We start from the raw sequence: 16,333 nt of genomic DNA, 5'->3' as shown, positions 1-16,333 counted from the left end.
AGTAGTGCAAGTCAAGGTCAACTTTTCAAGGTACGATTGTGCCCCAAGGTAAGAATGTGCCCTGCTATTAGTGTCAAGGTCAACCTCCCTTTAAAAAGACAAAATATTTTTGAGTTTTCTCTGTCTTGATATTTCCAGTCCAAGACAAATTGCAAAATTCTTCGAAACTACACACAGACATCAGAAATTAGCATTTTCCATATTTAAGGTTAGTATTTCTCTTTTATCTATTTTAGGATTTAAGCACATACTTTTCAAATAGAAAGACCATAGGACCTCCTTTCTCCCTATTCTCCATTTCTTGATCCATTTGTACATTGATCACTTTCTTTCTCTTAATCAATTTGGATCATTCCTTTTGGAAATTCGGGTTGAGGATAGGTCATATTTTCTTTCTATTAATTTCGGTGAACCCAACACACTTACCCTCTTTTATTTTGTGGAATTATATGCCCTATTATGTTTTGCAATGTTATATTTTATTCCATATGTGTTAGGCCTTTTTTTGCATTATGATTAGATTTAGTTTATGCTCTTGCATTTTAATTCAAACAAAAAAAAATTGCAAAATCTCTTTCAAAATAAAAAAATATTTATGCTTTATGTTTTCTTAGTCTAGTTCATTTTCTTTGCATTGGTTTATGAGCTTTATTACTTCTAGTCCTACTTCTAATCTTAGGGTTAGACACATTCATAGACTTATGGGTACCTTTGAGCCTGAGTCTTCTTCTCCTTTCCTTAGGATTCTGGATGAGCCTTTGATTCTTCCTAATTATAATCCTCTTATGGAGCAAAACTCTTCTCACTCATCTCATGATGAGAATTATGTTTTAAGAGTTCCTCCTGAACAAGCCCATAAACTTTTAAATGAACTTGATAAAATGGGTGATTGGCTTCTTCAAGAAAACCATAATCAAGATTCTATTCAAGCTATTGAGGCTTTTAAGAAAGTTCTTTATGATAATGACCAAGTTATTAATCTCTTGTGTGGTATTACTTTCCTTGTGCATTCCAATGTTAAACCTTTAGCTCAAGAAGCTAAAGATTTAGGGTTGTTTTCTCTTGTCACTAGTTTTAAACCTTCTTTTTTTCCTCTTCTAAGTGTTCCTATTTATAATCTTTCTTTGGTGATTGCAACAATTCCCTCTATCCCTATGAGTGTTCCTCCTATGTCCCTTCCTACATCACAACCTTCTTATCACACTATTCCTTTTACATATTCTACTCCTATGCCAACTATCATTCCTAGTATTCCTCCAGTTGTGTCTTCCATTCCTATAGCTTCTTATACTTTACCTAGTGTATCTGATGTTGTTATTTCTTCTCATGACTCTACAATTATTATTTTGGCTCAAACTATGTCATCTTTACAACAACAACTTGCATCCTTGACTCAAAACAAGTTTGGTATTCCTACTTGTGACATGAGAAGTCATTTGTCTCAGGATATTATTCACTCTTGTTTCTTAGCAAGCCAATATGCCTCATATTGAGAACTATAATGGTAAGGGAGATCCTTTTCATCACGTTAAAACATTTCAAAACCGTTTTAGTGATTATACTCATGATCATAGGATTTTAGCTAAGTTGTTTGCTAGAACTTTTTGTGACAAGGCATTACAATGGTTTTGTTCTTTGACTCCTTATTCTATTCATTCATTTCCTCAACTTACTAATGCTTTTATTCAACAATTTCAAAACAACATTGGCATACAAGTGTCTTTGATTGATTTGATGCATTCTAAACAAAAAAATTAAGGAAAATTTGACTAAATTCATTGGTAGATTTAAGCATTTGCATGCTTAGATTTTCTATCCTATTCCTGATATTGATATTTAGCGTATGTTTATTTAAAATTTGAAAAAGGATATTAGAGATAAGATTCTACTTACTGAATTTACTTATTTTCAACAACTTTGTGCAGTGCTTCATCATTATCAATTACAAGTGAGTCAATTTGAGAGCACCACTCTAATGGCTCCTATTCCTATTGATAAAAGTGATGATGCTCCTAATCAAAATAAAGTTCAAAATTCAATAATTATTTCAAGATAAATAAACAAGCAAATGTAGTTGTTGATCAAGTTGTTGTTGCATCTCATAATGCCACTTCTACATCCACTACTTTTTGATTGAATCGTACATTTACTCCTCTCTCTAGAACTTTACATTCTATTATGAATAGGTTTTTAACTGCTAATATGATTACTTTACCTCCTATTTGACCTCTTTTACCTACTACAATGGTAGTTAAATCTTTTGATCTAAAATATTTTTGTCAATATCATTGCCAGAATGGTCATGATACTAAGAAATGTTATTCTTTAAAATATAAAGTTCATGACTTAATTGATTCTAATATTTTATCTATTGATAATTTTTATGGTAGTGGGAATAAAAATTTTCCTCCTCCTAATAAAAATTTGCAAATCTATATGAATCCTTTACCTACACATGATACTAATACTATTGCTCAGCCATCTTCTATGGATATTGTGTATGATTCTAAGATGGATGATCTTAATCATGTGGTTAATCAAGTGGAGCATGTGGTTCAATATAGATCTCCACCTCAATCTCAACCTCTACTTCAATCTCAAGTTTTAGCTCCACCTCAACTGAAGCCTAAGCCTAAATTGAAGCCTCAACCTAAAACTCGACAACAACCTAAGAAAAAATGATCTTGTGAACTTTTAATGACTTTTGATGATTTTGAAACTATTAAGGCTCCTAATGGTCCCCTTTATATTTATGCTAAGATTTTTTAGATACCTACTCATGGTTATCTTATTGATCCTACCTCCTTAGTCAATGTTAATACAAAAGAAATTCTTTTTATGAAAAGTTTGCGACATGATTTTTATGATACATCAGATGTGTGGATTCAAACTTGTAATGGTTTTCTTTATCCATTATTTTGGTTCAATTGATTTACCAGTTGAACTTTGTGGAAAGATTGTGAATACCACCTTTGTAGTTATTCCTCCTTCTAATTAATTTCAAGTTAAGATTAGTTTACCATGGTTAAATGTCGTGCATGTTGTTGCTTCACCTATTCATAAATGTCTTATGTTTATTTATGATGATGAAGTGAAGATAGTTAATCATACCTCTAGGCCCAAGGATTCTACTACCATTGATTTCTTTTGGCCTTCATTACCTAATTCATGTCCTTTTTGACTTGATCATCTTTTTTGCTCATATCAAGTCTATAAGCATTGTAAGATTCTTGAGTTAAGTTTACCTTGTAGAGATCATAACTGTGATATTTTGCCTACACCTTCCATACCTCCTTTATCTATGGCTTCTACATATGTTGATCAAGCTCCTCCTATTGCTTTTCAGTTTGTTGATAATCCTCCTATAGAACTTGTAAAGGATCCTGTAATTGTTCCTCCTACTTCTCAATAAATTGCAAGTAAGGAAAAATATAATCAATCTACTAAAAAACATCATAAAAAGCGTCATGACCAAGATAAAGCTCATAATTTTGTTATTCAAAAAACTTTACCCTTTTTGGATACAACTATGCATGATGTGTTAGAAGAAGTTGTTGTTACTAATGATGTTAAGTTGCATGATTCTAATGATTCTATTTGTATCTTAGATCATATTTTGATTCATCTATATGATGAAGATACTCTTAATGATATTGATGATGTTTATGATGAATATGAAACTATTGACATTGATGTTGATTTACCTAATATGTTTTCCTCACAATTGATACTTACACCTAGTATTGAACATTGTGATTCTCAAGAGGATCCTTGTTTGGAACTAGCTATCATTCCTACTATGTTGGATATAGTCCCTCTTGTGAGTTACCCACCTTCCCTAAATGATATAAAATGAGATGGGGAGAGTAGGTGGTGTTGGTTCCTGATTTAACAATTTTGAAAATGACCAAGAAACTAGACCAATGCATCTAAGGCTAGAAAATTCTTATGATGGATACACTCGACTATAGTCTTGGGCCAACTATAAGGCATAACTCCTTCTTCACTTCAAGCTCTGCAAGACCTAGGCGAGTTAACCTTGAGGTTCTAATATATGGTACTAGTGCAATTAAAACATAAATTTGAACCTATTAAAACCCTTTTTATCTTCTAATACTTATGCAATGACATAGAAATTAGATAGCTACTAATCATATCCTATGAATTCATAAGCTAAGATAGGGTTAATTCTTTTCAGCCCACTACAAAATGTGAAATACTAAATTGATTTGATTAAATTGATTTTTGTAAATAACTTTCATATCAGCTTGCATCTGATTTAGTGATCAGTGCCTTATCCATTGCAACATAAAGTCATTACCAGAAGGATGACCTAACTTGATTACCTTACAATCAAGTTTTTCAACTAAAATCCCCAAATCCCATTCTTACAAAATATCCCCTTCATACACCCAGAGACCCTCTCAGAACACTAAAGCATTTACTTAAATCTTTGATTCAAAAGCAACAATAGATCTGACATACAACTCATCCAAGCTGCCTTAAATTGAATAAACCTTGTTCATTCAATTACAAAGTCAATAGCATATGAATAAATCAGGAGACCAAATAAGAAAACCCAAATAATTCATTGTAAATCTGCTTTTGTATTTATCCTTGGAAAGACCAAATACATGAAATTGGTAATACTGAATGCAACTCAAGATACCTCACATGATCTAGCATCAATTTCCATTATTTGAGAAATAATACATGAAATAAAATGAAATCTCAACAAGAGTAGATGTGTGGCCTTCACTACTAGAGCTCAGCTCAATAGATAGGAAGCAGAACCAATAACATCCATGGTTTCACAGTAGAACACTATAACCCTACTGGTTTCCCCAAAGAAAATTGCTAACCCCTACAAAAAAGAAGAAGAAAGAATGAAATAGGGGGAAAGAAATCTCGGATAGGTTATCTGACTGACATGTGTCCACTCAAAATTCTTTCCCAAGAAGTTAAAAGCCTCTCTCTACCTTCTCTCTGTAACTGTATATCAAATCCTTATCATTTTGGCTCTTCAAGGCATAAAGTGATTTAGATATTTTGATTGGAAAGAATACTTGATTTTTGATGTCAAATTTGAACTCAAGGTAAAAGTGAAAAATCAGTTAAAATGGCCTCTAAAATGCAAGAAAACTATTTAAAGTTGATTTTCTCCACATTCAAACTTGAACAAGCCTTTACATCTGCCCTCAAACCACTTTTGATGCTCAATGGTGAATTTTGCCCATTTCGTTAAGAATGTCCCAAAATTTACAACTTTGCTTATAAACTGAACTGATGAGCACCTGTGCATAAACTAATTCCATATTCAAAAAATTCAGATCATCCAAGTTCCAAGAGTATATTGGAGTGCCCATTTCAAGCAAATAATGCCCCTATATGGCCCTCTAAAAATCAAGTTCTTGTTCATGGCTTTGCATAACACTACATTGCATATATATTTGAATGTTTCAAAAGTTATGACTATGTCATAAATCCAATTTGATTTTAAAACCTTCTGATTTGCACATGATTCTAGGAATAAAGAATTAATTTTTTTACTTTGCACTTTTCCTTAATTTTCTATCTAGGTCAAACCTAGTTCGACCACCCTTGACACGTGTCAGTACTAGATTGGATCATTGTTGCTTCATCATCAGTCCCTGCCACCTAGGTGCCATGTGTTAGCATCTTATTGGTCTTCTATTTTGCCACATCAACATGCCATGTCATCATGCCACATCATGGTCTCTATGTCACTATGTTAACTAGTGTGCAACTTTTCCTTAGTGACATAGTGACATCTGTCAGATCTATCATGTGGCACAATCTGGTGTGTCAAAGATATTAGCTTGCCACATCATCATGGAGTCACTACCTGCTCACTACATGCTGCCACTTTTCATCATGTGGTTGGCTCTCAAGTCCACATCAACATCTAGTTACTCAACCCATTGCTCTCGCTTGATGTCCAAGTTTTTTGGGTCGAATTTGTGATTTTTCGGCAAGTCACTATGTCACTTGCTAGAAAATCTTGCCATTTTCTAGTGGTGACATAGTGAGCACCAAAAACCTCCATTTTTTTAGCGAACAGTCCTAGCTTTTTCGATGATTTTTCAACTCTTTTGGTATCGGATAGTGTTGACATCATCAATTTTTGTACGTTTATTTGTTCAAAATTTTAGCTCTATTCTGGCTGACTGGGATCCACAGAATCCACCACACAACCTGTGGTGTCTCAAAAGAGAATTGTCTTTAAGACATCTTATTATGCATGTTGAAAAGTATTTAAAGAACAAAAGAATCCCATACAAGCAATGTGGGACAAATTTTTTTAACCATATTTTTCTCTGTTCTGTGCTTGGAACCTCCACGGCTTCTTCCAAACTCCTCTTTGGCTTTTCTTGCATACCTTCATTTGATGAATTGCAAATTTGTAGATGTGGCTTTGTTGCTTGAATTTCTCAACACTTTTGTTTCAGGTTTCAACAGACACAAGGATGGTATCGGCATCAACAACACCCTTTTGCTAGTTTACAATGGATGGGACAAAATTTGAAAACCAACTGCCAATGATGATTCTTGAGAAAGCAATGAAGCTAACGCAGAAGAAGACCATATTGGAGGACTTGCTCCATCATCTATGTTGGCATATTTCCCCTATAAAGTCCCAAACTCCATGTCATGGATTCCCTTTTATGTGCTAAATTAATTCTCTGAAGAATTCCTTTGCCTTCTCACACAATCAACAAATTTAAAAGGCAGCTCCTCCTTTGATTTCAAGTTGCAAATTGCTTTATATGGAATGGCTTCTTTTATATTCTATCCCTTCTAAGCTCACAGCTTCCTTTTAAAAAAATGCCTCCCCTTCAACTCATGTGTAGGATTAGTTTTTACAAGTGGGTGGCCTCTTTCTCTACTATGGGATTTATTTTTACAAGTGGGTGGCCTCCCTTTTAACACCTCTTCTTCAGTCTGTTCTCTTCTTCCTTTACCTGTCAGCTTCTTATTCCACATGCTTCATTCTCCCCTGCCTTTTGTATCCATTTATTGCTTTTTTGTGATCTACAGCTACTCTTGGATGCCTCATGAGACCATTTACAAGCTTCATAACTTTTGCACTTTTTGACAAATGTCCAATAGCACGAGCAGTTGCAACATTTTATCTAAGGTGCATAGATATTGAGTTCATTTGTGCCCTATTCTCGCATATACATTACACAGCTCACCTAGATCTTACAATTTCCTTCACCAGAGCCTTTGTTGATATCATATTATTTCACTTTGCTCCTTCTTTAATCTTCAATGCATGGTACTCTACATCTTGTCGCTGCCTCCCTTGCTCATGGCTTCATATTCTTTGCTTCAACTTCATTCTCTTCTTCTTCAAATTCATTATCGCCTTGGGTCCAAAAACAAGAAGTCATCATCAACTTGCTTTCACAACCTGCAAGCTGCCAAATATCACTAATAGCTACTCCAAACAGCTTCCCCACAGTTGATTTATATCATGGCTCATTTCAAATGTTACCTCCTTATTTAATTTTCCAAATCGACTGCAAGAGTAGACACCAATATTGGGTAAACAATATTTTGGGGAGAACATGATATTTTAGTATAGCCATTACTCTTGCACTTGCTAAATCAATTTCCATAATCAATTTGTTGATTATATATGATAGAGCCACCATCAAAGGATTTTTTTTTAAATATTTGAATTTTTGTTTTGATGCTTATTTTGGCATGAAGATTGCTACACATTTTGTCATTTTATTTTGGCTTTGTCTTCATATGTTTGGGTGTTATTCATGTGTTTATCATGTAGGAAGTATTTCTATTTGATATGTGAAGCACACCATCCTATTGCTGCCGAACATCTCTCATTGTCATATTATTGATTGGTCATGCTCCTCTACAATTTACAGTATCATTGATTTGAATTCATAATTTCTATGTATATTCTTGATTCACAAGTCTTTCCAAACTTGACATTGTTGCATATATGGATTTAATCAGTTCAAACCTAGCTCCAAGCTTCTCCGGGAGTGCTTCCTCCTTTGACTTATCCAATCCTAATTTGAGTAAATTTATAGAAAATCGTGTATCATTTTCACACTATTTACCATCAAGAACAACAAGTGCAACATCTTTTAGTGCCTCAACATACATTCTTAAAAAGGATGTTAAAATTGTCAGCACCAAACTTGTTTTCCCTTCCTCCATGTCAACGCCCTTCCTGACCTGTAATCTTGGAGCTTTCTTATCTCCACTGTAAATTGGTCCCTTACTTTCAAATGGAGTTAAGATGTTGTATTTATATTGCACATTGTATGATGACTTAAAACATTGTAACATTACCCCTTTCAAAACTCCTCTAACCCCAGGTCCATATCTATGCAATCAGATGAACTTAGTCAAGCCCCAAAGTGGGTCTGACTAAAAAAAATTCATTCCTAAACAACTAAATTCTCAAACTAACCTACTAAACATCCAACATTGACTGGATTCAAATTTGATCAATGCTCTACCATTAAAAACTCATTTCATCATTAATCTACAAACTTGTGATTTTCAACTAACAAGGCCTATCGGTTGACATTAAAAGCTGACCCAAACAAATAGCTACGCTTTGAAATTAGACACACTGATTCCACATACTTTCACCATGTCAAATCTTGTGTCATGAAAAAATTGAGGTAAAAAGATATTGACCGTTGAAGTTATCCTTTCAGAATTTCCTACAAGCAAACATGTTAGAAAACCATAAGTTGTGTTCGAATTTGGCTTTGAAAACTAGGTAAACTGACACTTGGGGTAATGAAAACTAGGGAACTAGTTTACTATCATGAGAGTATAAATCTGTGATTTGGGCTCATGATGAATAATTGAGCGCAAATGGCAATCGATCAAAGTCGACTACTCAAATTTGCAGACTGGAAACAATATCAGAAAAGCATTTTTTGCAAATGGAATTGACCTGGAAAAGTGTGCAGATGGATTTGTCATGATTTAAAAATTGACACACTTAAAGTATTTTTAGATTAATACATAGTGGTACAATCCATTTAATCCCATCTATCATGGATTTTGAGATATAACATCACAAACAGGGGTTCTGACAAATCTACACTTCTTAACACTAGTAAAAAGTTGCAAGTTGCATTTGGAATCGCATTTGAAAATTGATCAAATAGATTTTTCATAAGCTCAAAATTGAAACATAACATGTCTCTAACTCCTAAAATATAATGCAAAAGGAAATTTCCCATTTTGGTCAACTAGGTCAAGGATATAACATGTCAAACAGGGCTTCCAAGAATTTACAACAAATTGTATCAGCATGACATCATTAAATAACCAATTTTAAGGGGTTTGAAACCTAATCAAATAGATTTGAAATGACTTGAAATATAGAACATAGGTTCTTTGGTATGGACACTAAATACTCCCAAAGTAGCAAGTCATGAAACATTACTGGATGCAAGATATTTAGTTGCAAACACAACCTATAGTTGCTATTTGACATGGGTGAAAATGCAGAATTGTAAACTGTTCAAAACAGGAGTTCACGAAATGACTCAAAATGACAATTTAACTTCATGAAATGAGTAGACGCACTAAATGAAAGGTGTTAGAAAAATTAAACACCTCATAGGCCTCAAATGGACAACTAGGTACACATGCATTTAAAAGCATTTAAAGGGCTTGATTTCTCAATGGTACTCAAAATCGGGGCTACAATTTTGAACACCAATAGGTGGCATGCTTGATTGGCTTTTTCTTCATGGTAGGCTTTTTTGTGTGTTTTTTTTTTTTATTGTATTTATCATGTTATGTATTTGCTAAATGTTTTTAGATTCTTTTATATGATCTTTGTTGCTTTGTTAGTGCAAGGTAATAAAAGAATCGAACCTATTATATTATTCCTCTATATGTATCTCTATTCTTTCATATGTTATGTTTTATTTTTGCTATTGTTCATACATGTTTCCTTGTGTAATCTTCTTGGATCAGCGACTTGGTAGCATTGGATCTCTAGGTCATGGTCCAAAAGTATTCTCCTTTGTATCTCTTATGTGATATTTCCTCCTTTATTATTGTAGTTCTAATTTCTTTAGGGAATGATGTCAATTTATTTGTAATAATATCATATACATACATACATACATACATACATACATACATACATACATATATATATATATATAATATGATGATCATACTAACCTCATAGTAGGTAGATCCCTTCTGTGTTCTTTGTATGTTTATGTACTATTTCCCTTGAGTTATCTTTGTCTAGGGGCATCTGATAGTGGAAACGTAATCAATGGAGTTTTTTATGTTTCTATCAAAGCCATTGCTCCTATTAAAGTGTTAGCAATGACTTTAACATGGGGGCATACACTCTACTCACTTATTGCACACACACACTTTTTAAAAACACATATATTATTTTTCAAGATACTTTTTTACCCTTTTTGGATTAGTGACTAATCCTTAAAGCATGGATTTATATTTTAGGATCTCTTGATCCCTCCAGTTTCAAATATATATTTTTGATCCTTTAAGATCGAAGGTGTCTTTAAGATTGGAACTCTTTTTTTCATTTTACTCTTATAGAATAGAATATTCTTAAGAGTGAATCCTTGATGGGTTGACTAGTGAGTAGCCACATTCATTGGGAGGTTCAATTTTATCTTTCTAGTTGCACAATTTCTTTGTGTGGTTCACAATGGGACATAAGTTCTCATTGGGTGAGATAACCACACTCTTTTTTCTTTCTCTTTTTTTTAAGATATGTCTCTCTTATTGTGATCTTAGAGTTGACAAAGACTTAAGTATTTGGGGGCTTGAAGATCTCTTTGTCAATTTTAATTTAATAAGATTATATTCTCATTACAATCTACTATACCAAGAGTTTTCATCAAGAACATACCCTTGCTAAAGTGGGGGCTAAATTTAATGTCTTAAAATGGAAGCACTTTCGTGTTAAGAGTGTTTAGCCCTCTAAGTAAGTGGTTTGGGGTCATGTCAAGTGCCTTGAATGGGTCTTTGTATGGATCTAGCTATTTCTCCCTATTCTACTTCTCTCTCTATATTTCTAACTATTTATAACAACCTACTCTCTGAAACTGAGGTCTTTGACTTCTGGGTCAAGGATGACCTAGTGGCTCAAGGTCAACCTTGACCCTAAACTAGGTCAAGGAAAACCTTGACCCTAACCTAGGGCAAGGTTGACCTAGACCCTAAACTAGTTCAAGGACAACCTCAACCTTGACCTAGGGCAAGGTTGACCTTGTCCTTGACCTCAGGTTCATTTTTTAATTTCCAAAAGTTTTTGGATCTCGGGCTTCAAAAATTTTCTTTTCTTGCTTCCAAGTCAATTTTTTTGGGTTTCAAAATGGTATATTCTTAAATTAAATTTAATATAGGTCTATTCCTAGGGGTTAAGGTTAATGGGATTTAATACTCCCATGTTGGCCTTCTCTAGGAGTTAGTGCCCTAGATCTCTATATAAGGAAGTCTTCTTCCCTCATTTTGAATTGATTATCTTGTGCATCTAATTAATTATCCATTTTAATTTTATTATCATTCAATTTTTCATAGTTAAACTCCAATAAATGGAAATATTTTAATAAATTTGGGAAAAGGATCAATTGGGCTATTTAGTGATCTAGTAGTTTAATCTATGAGTTATTTGAGCTAAAGTGATCTTATAATGAAAAATAAGTTTTAAAACACTCACTACTTTTATTTTGAGAGGAGTTGGGTTTTTCTCCTAAACCCTTCTTGGAGCAATTGCTTGTTTTGCTTATTGGGTGTGATTCGATTATCAGAACTCTACAAGGAGTGACCAACTAGATTTAGGATGAGATTCCTCACCTTTTTTGAAAGTTTCATTCTATTTAATGTATGTGGATGTTTTTCTCTTCTTTTTTTGATTTTGAGTTGATATGCATGTGATCTCTTTTGTTACTTTGTTATTTCCCTAGTACTTCATCGTTTTATTTTAATGGGATGAGAACTAGTGTTTGTTAGTGTGAATGTTTGATGTTGTTGTATGGGGGAGATTTTTAGTATGTCAAAGAGATGATTAAGTTCTTATGTGTTTTATTCATGACTATGTTTTTCATTAATATCAACATATAAGTTTTTTGGATAGTTCAGCCAGAGTTAGAGAGGAAGTTTCATTCGACAAAGTTCATGGTTAGAGAATTGTGTTTTGTGAACTTAGAGAAGAATTCAAGAACATGTTTTGATGTTATGTCTATATTCATATAAATACATATACATATTTTCATAAGTTGCAAAATATTTTATGGAGATTTCTCTTAGTTAGATTATGGTAGAAGACAGGTTCAAGATGTTATGGTTAATGTGGTGGAATCAAATGTTCATTATGTAAATATCTATGAAGACTATTTAACGTGTTGATCCTTGGAAGTTGACTATTGTTAATATCATTATGGGAAGTGTTATTTGTAATGTAATATCTTAGTGTGGTCCTATACTATTAATTATAAATTGAGAAATCCTCAAGGTCAAATAAATACTTGTTTAAGGACTTAGTATAAAGGAATTTTTTTTTCCTTGGTTGTAATCATCAATAAGATCATATGTTACGTTATACAAGCTTTAGATACAAATTGTGTAAGATCAGAGTAGAGATTGATGTTGAGGATGTACTATGAGTTTCAAAGGAACTCGATTGGAAAATGAGTTATTGTTTAGTCATTTCATGTATTTGGTTATGTTACCTTGAATATTTTTTGTGAAGATAGTATTGAAGCAATTAGGACAGTGGGTTTAGTTATCTTTCTATCAACTCCTACTAGGGTTGACATGGCTCCTAACAAGGTTGGAATATCCTAACAAGGATTCAAAGTCTCCTAATAGGGACTCATGTAATTATTGTATTTCATTGGCTCCTAACAAAGTCTAACCTTCCCTAATAAAAAAATATGGTGTTATTGTGCATGTTTATCTTTCTATGGTTGTTTCATCTTTTGATTACATATTTTAGACTTGATAACTTAATTATAAGTTGTTTTAAGCACATAATTGATCACCCCCCTCCCCCCTCTCTCAATTCCATTACCTGGTTGGATGAGAATAGGCTTTTTATTATTACTCATGTTGGGGGTTTGAATTTTTCACTTTGTTATGTTGTTGGAATTTTTATGTGTGGCCATATTGAGAATTTTATTGGGTTTTTGGTAGTTTAGATAGGAAATGCAAATGGGTTTTTTATTTTGTTCATTTATGAGAAGTTTGAATTTTGGGCATATTTGATTTCTATCTTATTTTGTGTGCCACCTAAACATTTGGAAAAAAATTCTTGAAATATACTTTATGTGAGATTAGCTTTTCCTCCATTTTTTGACAATTCCATGCTTTAACTTTCTAGATGTGTGGATGAATTTGTGCTCCTGACATTATGCTTGGTTGAGTTTACCGTATGAATGCTTTGTGGCTTTTGCCTTGATTCAGTTTTGCCTCTATGCTTTATTTGATCACATTTGAAATTTTTGGTGGTGATGTTGAGATATATCCACAAGCACATTGAGTGTGATTTATTGGATTCCTATTAGACCCATACCCTTGGGTTAGACCACTCAAGTTATAGATGTATTTTGGGATTGGTTCTTTGAGTCTTTTGGGGGTTTTCATATTTTAGGATTGTGTCAAACATTAGGATGGAGTGGCTCTTCAAGGTGTAATGATGAAGAGAGAATAGAAAAATTGTTTTTTACTAGTCTTCCACAAAATTTCAAAGTTATAGAACCAACTCTATTCTAGCACTCCTTAACCCTTACTATGTTCACAAACCTAATAGGCCTAATTAGGCTTGGATTACAAAGAAAGTACCAAGGAATGGGTACATAGAATAAATTAAAAACTTAAAATATATTATTACACTCAATTATTAGGTATGGATTCACATTTATAATCTTTTCCAACCATTCAAATAAATGCAAGGATGTTGCAACTTTTACGAACAAATTCTCAATGAGGGCAGAATTTAAAACCCTTAATCAGTCATTTATAAATTTCACAAATGAAATAATTCAACCAATTATTATTTTTAAATTAAATAATAATTAGTTACCAACATTTTCCCCAAGTTTTAACAAATCTAAGCAAGAAAATAAAAGTTATTGCAATTTCCTCAAAATTGTTCATATTATGATAGAATCTTACCAGTCTTCACCAAAATAGTCATAACCTCTTCCAAATGTAATGAAAATAATCCAAACCAAAGAAAAATTATAGTGAACTAATATAAATTCCTAAAAATATAAGTTTTAGGTCTATCTCATTCAAAATGAGTTCATATCAACCAAAACATCAAAGAAATTGTAGGAAAAAACAACCAGAAAACTAAAATATACAACATCAAAATAAGTTTTCTTCCCTTCCAAATCCTTCCTCCAACTTCTCCAAATTATAATTTTGTGTTTTGGAGACCAAATATATATAATTTGGAAGCACATTAAACTCTCCAAAAAACCTACAACTACCCATTAGCATCTTTAAACCAACTTTTAAAAATTTGTTACCAAGTTGTAAAAGTTGTCATTACAATTTTGGCAACTTTTGAACAACTTGTACAATTATTATCAAAATGACTCAAAACTTTCCATAAACCCTTAAAATATGATAAAGAGGCCTTTAAGACTCCAATTAAACTATCCATTGGTGCATATTTTAACCTTGCACAAAATGTATCAAAGGTAACCTTGCTTGAGTTATTAATATACAACGCATAACTTTAACTAATAAATTGAGTAAAAATTAATGAAAGATAAATGAGAGTCTTAGACTGACTTATCTTTGTTTGATAATGTACATATGTTATGTCTCACTTTTACATTGTTTGAAGATTTTAATATGGTGTAGTATTTTTTCATCATTTCTAGATGTAGATACGGTACCAAGTAGCCTTTCCATCTATAGATGTTGATATAGCTTAGTAGGGTGTCCTTGATGAGAAGGATAGTTTGAAGCCACACATACCCTCATGAGTTGTGCGATGTTACTCCATTCCTAGGTCTCCACTACACACTCTATTATTTGTGTAGTGATCCCTTTGTACTTGATCTACACTTGTTTGATCTTGTTCTCTTAGGTCGTTATGCCACCTGATAATCCAACAAGAGGGAAAATAATAAGAAAGAATTAATAATTGATGATGAAGTTCGGTTGGCCTATACATGTCAATTTGAGAGAGTAAGATTTTGAAAGGCATCTGAGCAATATGCTATCAAGGGATGATAGTTGTGATTTGAGCGATTATGGATGCAGCTAAAACACACGAAAATGAACCTATGGAAAACTAAATAAAATCACAAAAGGAATTGTCACTTCCTACAACAAGAACTTGATTGAAACCTATTGAAATAATGTAGAAAATAAAAATAATTGAAATGAAAACATTTTTCTAGCAGCAATAACAATACAATTTATATCCATCACTCTGTCACCAATATGATTCAAATGATAGGGAAATAATAACCATATTATATCAATGCAAATCATATTACCAACTAATACAAAAACAACAATTGAATTAATTACTAGTTCAAACAAAACTCTATATTAATGAAACACAAACATACCACATTGAAATAAAAAGCATAAAATGCACCAGACATCCTGAGAAGTGGACCCCCTCCTTAGTTTGTCAGGTGGTAAGATGGAAAACGTTGAATAGGGATTACTCAGCACAGTATACAGTTTTTTATTTCTTAGAAATGTTACAAGATCGTCTTGACATCTCCATATTACATTTACTATATAGACTAGACATAACAAATACATATAATAATGCATGGTCTATTCTTGGCTGGAGACCAACAAACTAGCAAATTGTACGAATTGAAATCACTAATATAAAACTAAGATATTTGGTGGTTTTGTTGGTTATATAAAGGAGAAAATTTAGGCATGAAACAATTTGCACATTCATCAGCATACAACAAAATTGACTCCCCTTCTTTATTTAGATATGAAAGGAGTTATAAACCTTTGTGAAGATGTCAACTCCATTAAATCCCACGAGTAAGAATGTGAACAAATTTCTCAGCCATAAACTAAGAATAAATAATTGTAAAATCATCATTTCATAGTAACTAATATGATAAATGCATTGATGTAGATGATTTTTTTGTCACACTAATAAATGTAGATGTAGCACCAAGATAATGTGGTATATAGAAATTATCATTGGTTCTTTGTCCAAATTACAACATGAAGAGCTTGTAAAATAGGTGACAAGAACATCTACACTTATAAATCAACATGCTACAATTATAACAATCAGTAAAAGAAATCAATAATACAT

Source organism: Cupressus sempervirens, chromosome 6 (assembly GCF_028749045.1).
Source record: "Cupressus sempervirens isolate cs-2001-9-10 chromosome 6, ASM2874904v1, whole genome shotgun sequence".
In the NCBI taxonomy this organism is placed as follows: domain Eukaryota; kingdom Viridiplantae; phylum Streptophyta; class Pinopsida; order Cupressales; family Cupressaceae; genus Cupressus; species Cupressus sempervirens.
The sequence above is the reverse complement of the archived record's forward strand: the minus strand, read 5'-3'. Positions refer to the sequence as shown.